General features: G+C 40.7%; 1 pseudogene; it reads right to left on the reverse strand.

Moving 5' to 3' along the window:
- Positions 1-244: 244 nt before the first annotated feature.
- Positions 245-9,708, reverse strand: LOC139390835 (uncharacterized; annotated as a pseudogene).
- Between the last annotated feature and the right edge of the window lie 2,234 nt (positions 9,709-11,942).

Below are 11,942 nucleotides of genomic sequence, written 5' to 3' on the forward strand. Positions count from 1 at the left end.
TTAACAACAAATTCTTATTTTCAATGTCGTTCTGCCTGTTCAGGGGCAGAACGACAGATTTGTACCTTGTCAGCTCAGGGATTTGAACTTGCAACCTTCCGGTTACTAGTCCAACGCTCTAACCACTAGGCTACCCTGCCGCCCCATTTGAGGGAACACGGCTGGCAACACGGCTGGCAAGGAAGCCCGAGCGGCAGCCCCAAATCCTTTTGGGGGGGGGAGCACACAGGGGTGTGCGGCAGAGTCAGGTTGGAGACCTGAGCCCACTCCCCGTGCTTTCCGTGGCGAGCATGGGATTGGTCAGGCCCTGAGGTGATACGCACTGTGTCTCAGCCGAGTATTCACAGGCCGGTGTGCTCGGTGCCAGCGTCCCGCATTTGCCGGGTGGAAGCTGGCATCCAGCTAGAACGGGTGGGGCCAGCTCTGCGCTCGAGACCGCCAGTGCGCCTCCAAGGCCCAGTGTATCCTGTGAGAGATTGCGTCTCTCACATGGGTAGGCAGACCATTCCATAAAAATGGAGCTCTATAGGAGAAAGCCCTTTCTCCAGCAGTTTGCTTAGAAATTCTAGGGACAATTAGGAGGCCTGCGTCTTGTGACGTGTAGATATGTACGGCAGGACCAAATCAGAGAGATAGGTAGGAGCAAGCCCATGTAACGCTTTGTAGGTTAGCAGTAAAACCTTGAAATCAGCCCTTGCCTTGACAGGAAGCCAGAATAGGGAGGCTAGCACCCGAGTAATATGATCAAATGTTGGGGTTCTAGTCAGGATTCAAGCAGCCATATTTAGCACTAACTGAAGTTTATTTAGTGCTTTATCCGGGTAGCCGGAAAGTAGAGCATTGCAGTAGTCTAACCTAGAAGTAACAAAAACATGGATTATTTTTTCTGCATCATTTTTGGACAGAAAGTTTCAGATTTTTTTTATGTTACGTAAATGGAAAAAAGCTGTCCTTGAAACAGTCTTGATATGTTCGTCAAAAGAGAGATCAGGGTCCAGAGTAACGCCGAGGTCCTTCTCAGTTTTATTTGAGACGATTGTACAACCATTAAGATTAATTGTCAGATTCAACAGAAGATCTCTTTGTTTCTTGGGACCTAGAACAAGCATCTCTGTTTTGTCTGAGTTTAAAAGTAGAAAGTTTGCAGCCATCCACTTCCTTATGTCTGAAACACAGGCTTCTAGCGAGGGCAATTTTGGGGCTTCACCGTGTTTCATTGAAATGTACAGCTGTGTGTCATCCGCATAGCAGTGAAAGTTAACATTATGTTTTCGAATGACATCCCCAAGAGGTAAAATATATAGTGAAAACAATAGTTGTCCTAAAACGGAACCTTGAGGAACATCGAAATTTACAGTTGATTTGTCAGAGGACAAACCATTCACAGAGACAAACTGATATCTTTCCGACAGATAAGATCTAAACCAGGCCAGAACTTGTCCGTGTAGAACAATTTGGGTTTCCAACCTCTCCAAAAGAATGTGGTGATCGATGGTATCAAAAGCAGCACTAAGGTCTAGGAGCACAAGGACAGATGCAGAGCCTCGGTCTGATGCCGTTAAAAGATAATTTACCACCTTCACAAGTGCAGTCTCAGTGCTATGATGGGGTCTAAAACCAGACTGAAGTATTTTGTATACATTGTTTGTCTTCAGGAAGGCAGTGAGTTGCTGCGCAACAGCCTTTTCTAAAAATGTTGAGAGGAATGGAAGATTCGATATAGGCCGATAGTTTTTTATATTTTCTGGGTCAAGGTTTGGCTTTTTCAAGAGAGGCTTTATTACTGCCACTTTTAGTGAGTTTGGTACACATCCGGTGGATAGAGAGATAGTTTAGTTGGAATAGGGTCCAGTATGCAGCTTGAAGGTTTAGAGGCCATGATTATTTTCATCATTGTGTCAAGAGATATAGTACTAAAACACTTGAGTGTTTCTCTTGATCCTAGGTCCTGGCAGAGTTGTGCAGACTCAGGACAACTGAGCCTTGAAGGAACACGCAGATTTAAAGAGGAGTCCGTAATTTGCTTTCTAATAATCATGATCTTTTCCTCAAAGAAGTTCATGAATTTATTAATGCTGAAGTGAAAGCCATCCTCTCTTGGGGAATGCTGCTTTTTAGTTAGCTTTGCGACAGTATCAAAAAGGAATTTCGGATTGTTCTTATTTTCCTCAATTAATTTGGAAAAATAGGATGATCGAGCAGCAGTAAGGGCTCTTCGATACTGCACGGTACTGTCTTTCCAAGCTAGTCGGAAGACTTCCAGTTTGGTGTGGCGCCATTTCCTTTCAAATTTTCTGGAAGATTGCTTCAGAGCTCGGGTATTTTCTGTATACCAGGGAGCTAGTTTCTTATGATAAATGTTTTTAGTTTTTAGGGGTGCAAATGCATCTAGGGTATTGCGCAAGGTTAAATTGAGTTCCTCAGTTAGGTGGTTAACTGATTTTTGTTCTCTGACATCCTTGGGTGAACAGAGGGAGTCTGGAAGGACATCAAGGAATCTTTGTGTTGTCTGTGAATTTATAGCACGACTTTTGATGTTCCTTGGTTGGGGTCTGAACAGATTATTTGTTGCAATTGCAAACGTAATAAAATGGTGGTCCGATAGTCCTGGATTATGAGGAAAAAGATCCACAACATTTATTCCATGGGACAAAACTAGGTCCAGAGTATGACTGTGACAGTGAGTAGGTCCAGAGACATGTTGGACAAAACCCACTGAGTCGATGATGGCTCCGAAAGCCTTTTGGAGTGGGTCTGTGGACTTTTCCATGTGAATATTAAAGTCACCAAAAATGTGAGTATTATCTGCTATGACTACAAGGTCCGATAGGAATTCAGGGAACTCAATGAGGAACACTGTATATGGAGTGATAGAATGATGAAGAGAGAGTGAATAAGAGAGAGAGAGGGATGAGAGAAAGATAGAGAGAAATGAGGATAGTTAAACATAATAAAATGACAATCTTCCTCAAACAAATATACAGCCTCATCTTAATTAAATGTACAATGATGCATTATTGGCCCTGTTCTAGAGGAATCTCTCTATTAATTAAATGTACAATGATGCATTACTGACCCGGTTCTAGAGGACTCCTTCTCTTAATTAAAGATACAATGCATGGTTACTGACATTGTTCTTGAGGACAGGTTTTCTCCTGTAGAAACAGTATGATCCCAGACAGACTGCCAGCAGAATGAAGCCTTCAGCAGGTTGGAAATTAACAACCACACTGAACCCTGGTCCTGGGGGACAGACGAGAGAATTAATAAAACTTAAATTAAGTGCTCAGCTAATTAATCAAATTTGTCAAAAATCTGATATATTTAGTTCTCCATGTTGTCTATATAAAAAAAATATCAAAGGGACGCAAAGGAACTCATTTCGTGGAATGACCCTAGAGGTCATGATGACAATGATGATTATGATGCCCTCAATCGTCATCATCATCATTATTCATATGATCATGTATTAATTTGCATGATGTGTCTGCTAAAGCAAAACAAATAATGGCACAGATATAAGAATGAAAAATGAAAATCTGACCGTACAGTAGCTTACCTGGACACCTGTTGATGTAGTTTCTGACGGTACAGGTGAGATCTCCTGACAGGCCTTTCTTCAGAGTGATGGTGTTTGTCTCTTCACCAGGAGAGGTCTCAGTGTCTCTCAGTATCTGTCCATCCAGAGTTCAGCTGTACTGTTACACTACCGTCCCCCGCAGAGGAGCAGGACACACTCATCTCTCCATGGGAAGAACACTGGAGCTGTGGGGAATAAGGCAACTTCAGCAAACAGACAAAACAAATATCTACATTATGTATCAAATTACTGTATATTTCTTTGGAAGCTAATAGTCATATGTCTTTTTGTTGTTGTTGAGATAGCCCTTTACCTTCAATGAACAGGTGCAGTCTTCTGTTGGCCAATGAACTTCCATTAGAATGAAATGTTTCTAAGAGGTATTCATCAGAATCCGTCCTTTCGGTGTTATTCATCCTAAATCTCCTGTTGTTCATGAAGAACTCTGATCTAGCTTTAATGGAGTCATGCATTCTCACTAAATTATTTAAAATGTTGACTATGTCTGTAGCTTTATCATCGGGGTCTTTTTATAATAAGAATGTATATCCCCTGGTATCAGTCAGCTGGAGATAGACAGTACCTCCCAGAGCTCCATAACACTGACATCCACTCTCTCTAGCATCACCGGAGGAGGTTAACATGCCTGAATTGCATTCTTTGGAATAGAGTGCACGATGTGGACGGTCTGCTAATGCATCGTGGAGTTGCATTATTTTCCGGAGAACGCACAGAGCCCTGAATTGATTATTCCTTTCATACCATGGCTATAAATTAACATATTTGCCTCTAGAATGTATTCCTTTGCCAATAGAAATGTGCCAACAGCCACTGAAGTAGCTAGCAAGTATAGCTAGCTAAATAGTTACAGTACAGTAGTTGTCTTGGTAATAAAAAATAATAATAATTGCTAGCTCAGCTAACCAAACCATCACTCTTGCTTACTATTATGAAAGTCGAATTCAACAATAACATTAAATGTTTTCAATGTTATGTTTGCTTTCAAAAGCAGCTAAAAAATAAAACATGTAAGAATGAGCTTCAAAGTCATTGAATTACACCAAGCAATTATACCGTGCGATATAGGGAAATAATGCACGCTCTAGAATGCAATTCAAGTCAATCAATAACGAGTATTAAACAATGCAATGGTACAATTGTTTATAATCTAATTATCTGATTTTGAGGCTTGAACATGACAATAACATACATTTATAACTATTACAATCCTCTAAATGTATGAAGAGAGAAATAAAGCAAAAATGAGAACTGGACATTGAATTTTTAAGGATCCGCCCCTTTATTTAAAAATGACACCTAAATGACATACCCAAATCTAACTGCTTGTGGCTCAGAACCTGGCGCAAGGACATGCATATTATTGATAGCATTTGAAAGGAAACATTTTGAAGTTTGTGGAAATGTTAAATTAATGTAGGAGAATATAACACATTAGATCTGGTGAAAGATCTGGTAAAATCTGTATTTTTTTGTACCATCATCTTCGAAATGCAAGAGAAAGGCCATCATGTATTATTCCAGCCCAGGCGCAAATTAGGTTTTGGCCGCTAGATGGCAGCAGTGTATGTGCAAATGTTAGACTGATCCAATGAACCATTGAATTTCTGTTCAGAATTTTGCATCAAGACTGTCCACATGTGCCAGTACAGGTTGTTATATTTTAGTAAAATTAACATTTAACATTATTTAGCTTCTCTGAAAAGAGAAAACTGCAAAACAAGAGTGATTTTTAGGCTATAATAACTGTCATCAGAAAAAGTCTTGTTTCAATATCCTCAGAAAAAGTATTAATGTCATTTAATACCAGTGCTGATTCACAGCTGCCAACAAAACAGAAAAACGATGAATAAAAAATAAGCTACTACCATAAAAATATTTATTAGAAGTTAATTAATGCACACACATCAAAAACAAAGGAAATTGTTTGGGCTGTTTTGAAAAAGGAATAAGTATTTTGTCTCCATTCTAGTTACTTATCAATGACTACTCTCTGGAAGCCTACTAATGAGTCCTAAACCTCTATCTCCCCTCTGTTAGCAAGTATCACAGGTTTGGTCGCCGCTTTCCTCATTCTGAAGGCTGAGGTCCTTAGTTCTGCATCTGAAATGTGAGATGAGGTAAATCAGCTGTACTGTGGCCTCATTGATAGTAACTATGGTAACATAATAGGTGGGGTGCTTGCTGTGTTCTAACCTGTGGTGCTGGACTTCTCCTTCTCCTCTGAATACAGCAGGCTACCAGCATCACTGCTAGGAGTAGACCAACAGCTGAACCTGACCCCAAGATGAGCACCATGGGTAAACCTGGTCCTACATAGAGGAGCGTTAACATGGTGGAGAGGTGATGAGCATATTAATGAATAGTAATAAACACAACACAACATACACTGACTGTACAAAACATTAAGAACACCTTCCCAATATTGAGTTGCAACCCCTCTTCTGCCCTCAGAACAGCCTCAATTTGTCGGGGCATGGACTCTATACGGTGTCGAAAGTGTTCCACAGGGATGCTGGCCCATGTTGACTCCAATGCTTCCCACAGTTGTGAAAAGTTGGCTGGATGTCCTTTGAGTGGTGGACCATTCTTGATAAACACTAAACTGTTGAGCCTGAAAAACCTAGCAGGATTGCAGTTCTTGACACAAATTGGTGCGCCTGGCACCTAATACCATACCCCGTTCAAAGACATGTTTTGTCTTGTCCGTTCACCCTCTGAATGGCACATATACACAATCCATGTCTCAATTGTTTCAAGACAATCCTTCTTTAACCTGTCTCCTCCCCTTCATCTACACTGATTGAAGTGGATTTAACAAGTGACATCAATAAGGGACCATAGCTTCACCTGGATTCACCTGGTCAGTCTTTGTCATGGAAATAGGTGTTCCTAGTGTTTGTACTCTCAGTGTAGATGTATATCCAGGCACATGTACAAATAGGGCTGTGCCCTCTTATTAAAAAAAGTGCCCTAGCAGCATAGTGGCATTTTGTCTAATGTAATAGTCATTGAAAGAAATACTTTCAGTCTCTTTCAAATGTTTTACTTTTAAATGTAACAAAGTGCACATCAAACTGGCTCATTTCATAAACTTGAATCTTGGAAAAGGTCCCCTCCCCTGCACTTCAGCCCCTCACCCACACTCCAGCCCCACATTTTCACTTGTCTGACTTCTGCATGCAGTGGACTCTGACTACGGACACTGGGAAGAGAGTGTGCATACTGGAAGGCTATGTTTGAGTTGGACCGGTAATGTGTATCTCTCTCTGTTAGGGGCAGCGAAGATGGCCATTGGACTGCTTGTTTGTATGAGGCAGATGTCAGCAGCAGCAGCAGAACAAACTATAATCAACAAAAAATGAGACACCATAGTCAATTAGGCCATCGTGGTATCGGCTTGAGGGTATAAATGGCTGTGACCTTAACCGAAGAATATTCTCATGGGAGGTAATACGTTCGGCATTTGATTGTGAGCTATTCTAGGTTGGGTGAACAAAAGAACTTGAGTTTCTGTATGTTATCACAATCACACCACAAGTAGATAATCATGAAACATACACCACTGACTTTCTTCTAGCATGGGGAGTTCTTTATTCCTATCTGCGTGATGAACTGAGAACCCAGCTGGCTCTATGGATGGGGACAGTATATCCCGAGAGAGCCATGATTCCGTGAAATATATTATGTTACAGTCCCTGATGTCTCTCTGGAAAGAGATCCTCACCCTGAGCTCGTCCAGAGACAGAACATTAGCAAGTGATATACTCAGAAGTGGTGGATGGTGTGCACGCCTCCTGAATCGGATTATAAGTCCACTCTGAATACCTCTTCTCCACCGGCGGCGTCTTGGAGAAGCCTCGGGGATAAGTTAAATTGCCCTGGGGAGAACAAACAAAGGATCCAATTCGGGAAAGTCGTATTCCTGGTTGTAATGCTGTTGAGTTACCGCCGCTCTGATATCCAAAAGTTATTTCCGGCAGTATGTAATAACACAAAAACTAATTCTGGGCAAATAATGAAAGAAATAACACACCAAAAAAAACGAAATACTGCAAAGTTGCTTAGAAGCAGAGCTGCCATGTCTGTCTGCACCATCTTACTCTATATCAGCATGTGAAGTAGCTAGCTACTGTAGCTGTAAAATCGGCTAAACAAACTGCACTATCAATTTAGGACTCTATCTCACTGAATTCAACTTGCTTCTTATCCCAGAGTGAGATCAGAGCATGTTTCTGTCCCACTTTTGAGGAGATGGGAAACTCCATTAGACTCGTATTAACGCTCATTGTGTATGGACCGTGCTGTGCATTCTGGGTGATTCTGAGAGCTCTCCTTCAAGGAGTGAATGGGAGTCATTTGAGATAATTAACTTGTTCTCGGGAATATCGTATAGTTTTGGACATTACATACTTTCGAGGAAAATAGGCAGTTTTCTCAACTCGTACCCTAACTTTGAGAAGGGATTGAGTGGCGATTAGTTTAGCAACCGCATGACGCAGCTTGACAACGTGAATGCGATGGGTTGACAGTCAGTTGAGTGGGACGTTTCTCCATTCATTGCACAATGTGATTCCTATCACCTCCTTTCTGTAATATCTCTGTTTTCCAGACACACAGGATGCACTGCGACATGATACTTGAAGGAGAAACCAAGTTGAATCATTTGGGACACTGTTTAGATTGGGCACATCTAAACAAAATATATACTTTGTCATGACTTTGCGATCTGGTTTTCTGGTAATTGTTTTAAAAGCGTTACGAAATGTGATAGTTTGTTATCCCCAATCTCCAGTGACGAGAATGATGTAGCTATGACGTGTTTCTAAACAATTACCTGACTTTCACAGACGGACCACTTAGAAGTTAAATCATGGGGACATTTGTTATTTTACCCACTGATAGAACAGAGGCTTTCACCAAATTGACAGGAGTTTCATGCTTTTTATTTCTGGGGGTGGATTCATTAAAGAAAATGTTTGAATTTTTTGTCCACTTTGACATTAGAGTATTTTGTTTAGATCATTGGTAAAAAAAAATACTATGCAATCCATTTTAATTCCACTTTGTAAACAATAAAATGTGCAGAAATCCAAGGGGGTTTAGACATTCTATAGGCACTTGTAATCCAACGTGAATGTGGATTTTTTCAGTGTTGCCACATGTGCTGTGTCTCAACATGTTGTATTCACCTATGTTACACAATTTGTTGCAATTTCCAGCCGTTTAAGGAAATAGTTACTAGGTCTAAGGAAGTAGTACGTATGATCTCTACATAATGTTGATGGTTTATCTGGCAGTATCATGGCTACTTTGATCTGCTGCACCTTATTACATTTGTTGTGTATTTGATCATTTTAGTAGATAGGGGAGGATAAAATGTGTTATATGTTACTTGCCTTCAATGTCCAGTTGTACTCGTCTGATTCCCAAAAGTAACCCATTGGAATTGTAGATCTCCGCAAGGTATTGCCCAGAATCAGTCCTCTCCACATTGGTTAACCTTAAGGTCCCATTGTTGATAAAGAACTTTGATCTTTTTTCACTCGTTCCCCTAAAGGTCACCTTGTTTCTTTTCAGTGAGAATATCAGTGTGGGACCATCGGTGAGGTTCTTTTTAAACAACAATTCACATCCACTCGCGTTGGTCATCAGCTGGAGATTCAGAGTTCCATTCAGAACCACGGAACACTGGGATGAGTTATGAGTAGCATTACAGGTGGTCACCATATCTGTGGCTGAGGAGAGAGAGAGAGAGAGACAGAAAGACAGACAGAGACAGAGAGAACTAATGATAATCACAATCTTGTCATTGGGATCTCAATGAAAGACATAATGCCCCAAAAATTGACGTCTCTTTGTAAATAATTTGTGGTGATAGTGGCACTCATCTAATGCATGATGCTGTATGTGCATTTGACTCAATAACCATTCACATCTTTACAAAACAATGTAGACAATAGAAACCATGTAGCTGATGCAGAATAAGAGGATGAGAAGCATCTTACCATGAGACACTCCTGTTAACATCACCAACACTAGTCCAAACACAGCCTCCATGTCTCTTCACACAACAACCTTCTAAGTCCAGTTATATTAAAAAATAAAATAGTTACAGTAACTGATCCTTAAAGCCAGAAATGTATTGCCTTTTGATTAACCTAGTTGTCAAACAAGTAGTGAGGTGGTTGATTCAGGAAACCAAGTGATGGTGTTGCCTCTGTCAGGAGGGGAGGTTCTTAACACGGATCACATCTCACTTCTACATCCCATGGTGTCTTGCTTCTGCCTCTGCATTGCTTGCTGTTTGGGGTTTTAGGCTGGGTTTCTGTATAGCACTTTGTGACATCTGCTGATGTAAAAAGTGCTTTATAAATAAATGTGATTGATTGATTGGCATGCAATGTCATACTGCTCTGAAAAATAGAGGCACTTACACAACTGAAAGGGGAAAACATCTTTTGCACTCAGTCTATAGAAACAACTTGATCAGATGTTATATGTTTTTATAGTACTATTGTGCGTCCTTTATTTTGCTGTGTTTATTTGAGCTCAGCATTGTAGGTGGCCTGTGTCAGTTACAAACCATTATTATCAGAATCAGAATCACCTTCATTCACCAAGTATATTTACACATGCTCAGAGTTGTACTTGGTGATATGGTGCTGCTAGCGATAGACAACATAATCAGTTGTACTTGGTGATATGGTGCTGCTAGCGATAGACAACATAATCAGTTTTACTTGGTGATATGGTGCTGCTAGCGATAGACAACATAATCCGTTTTACTTGGTGATATGGTGCTGCTAGCGATAGACAACATAATCCGTTTTACTTGGTGATATGGTGCTGCTAGCGATAGACAACATAATCCGTTTTACTTGGTGATATGGTGCTGCTAGCGATAGACAACATAATCAGTTTTACTTGGTGATATGGTGCTGCTAGTGATAGACAACATACCCAGTTTTACTTGGTGATATGGTGCTGCTAGTAATAGACAACATACTGAGAGTTTTACTTGGTGATATGGTGCTCCTAGTAATAGACACCACACTGAGAGTTTTACTTGGTGATATGGTGCTGCTAGTGATAGACAACATAATCAGTTGTACTTAGTGATATGGTGCTGCTAGTGATAGACAACTTAATCAGTTGTACTTGGTGATATGGTGCTGCTAGCGATAGACAACATAATCCGTTTTACTTGGTGATATGGTGCTGCTAGCGATAGACAACATAATCAGTTGTACTTGGTGATATGGTGCTGCTAGCGATAGACAACATAATCAGTTTTACTTGGTGATATGGTGCTGCTAGCAATAGACAACATAATCCGTTTTACTTGGTGATATGGTGCTGCTAGCGATAGACAACATAATCAGTTTTACTTGGTGATATGGTGCTGCTAGTGATAGACAACATACCCAGTTTTACTTGGTGATAAGGTGCTGCTAGTAATAGACAACATACTGAGAGTTTTACTTGGTGATATGGTGCTCCTAGTAATAGACACCACTCTGAGAGTTTTACTTGGTGATATGGTGTTGCTAGTGATAGACAACATAATCAGTTGTACTTGGTGATATGGTGCTGCTAGTGATAGACAACGTAATCAGTTGTACTTGGTGATATGGTGCTGCTAGTGAGAGACAACATACTCAGTTTTACTTGGTGATATGGTGCTGCTAGTGATAGACAACATACTGAGAGTTGTACTTGGTGATATGGTGCTGCTAGTGATAGACAACATACTGAGAGTTGTACTTGGTGATATGGTGCTGCTAGTGAGAGACAACATACTGAGAGTTTTACTTGGTGATATAGTGCTGCTAGTAGGAGACACCATACTGAGAGTTTTACTTGGTGATATGGTGCTGCTAGTGAGAGACAACATACTGAGAGTTTTACTTGGTGCTATAGTGCTGCTAGTAGGAGACACCATACTGAAAGTTGTACTTGGTGATATGGTGCTGCTAGTGAGAGACAACATACTGAGAGTTTTACTTGGTGCTATAGTGCTGCTAGTAGGAGACACCATACTGAGAGTTTTACTTGGTGATATGGTGCTGCTAGTGATAGACACCATACTGAGAGTTTTAATTGGTGATATGGTGCTGCTAGTGATAGACACCATACTGAGAGTTTTATTTGGTGATATGGTGCTGCTAGTGAGAGACAGCATAGGGAGAGTTTTACTTGGTGCTATAGTGCTGCTAGTAGGAGACACCATACTGAGAGTTTTACTTGGTGATATGGTGCTGCTAGTGATAGACACCATACTGAGAGTTTTACTTGGTGATATGGTGCTGCTAGTGATAGACACCATACTGAGAGTTTTACT

The sequence above is a fragment of the Oncorhynchus clarkii genome, chromosome 31, assembly GCF_045791955.1.
Source record: "Oncorhynchus clarkii lewisi isolate Uvic-CL-2024 chromosome 31, UVic_Ocla_1.0, whole genome shotgun sequence".
Lineage (NCBI taxonomy): Eukaryota > Metazoa > Chordata > Actinopteri > Salmoniformes > Salmonidae > Oncorhynchus > Oncorhynchus clarkii.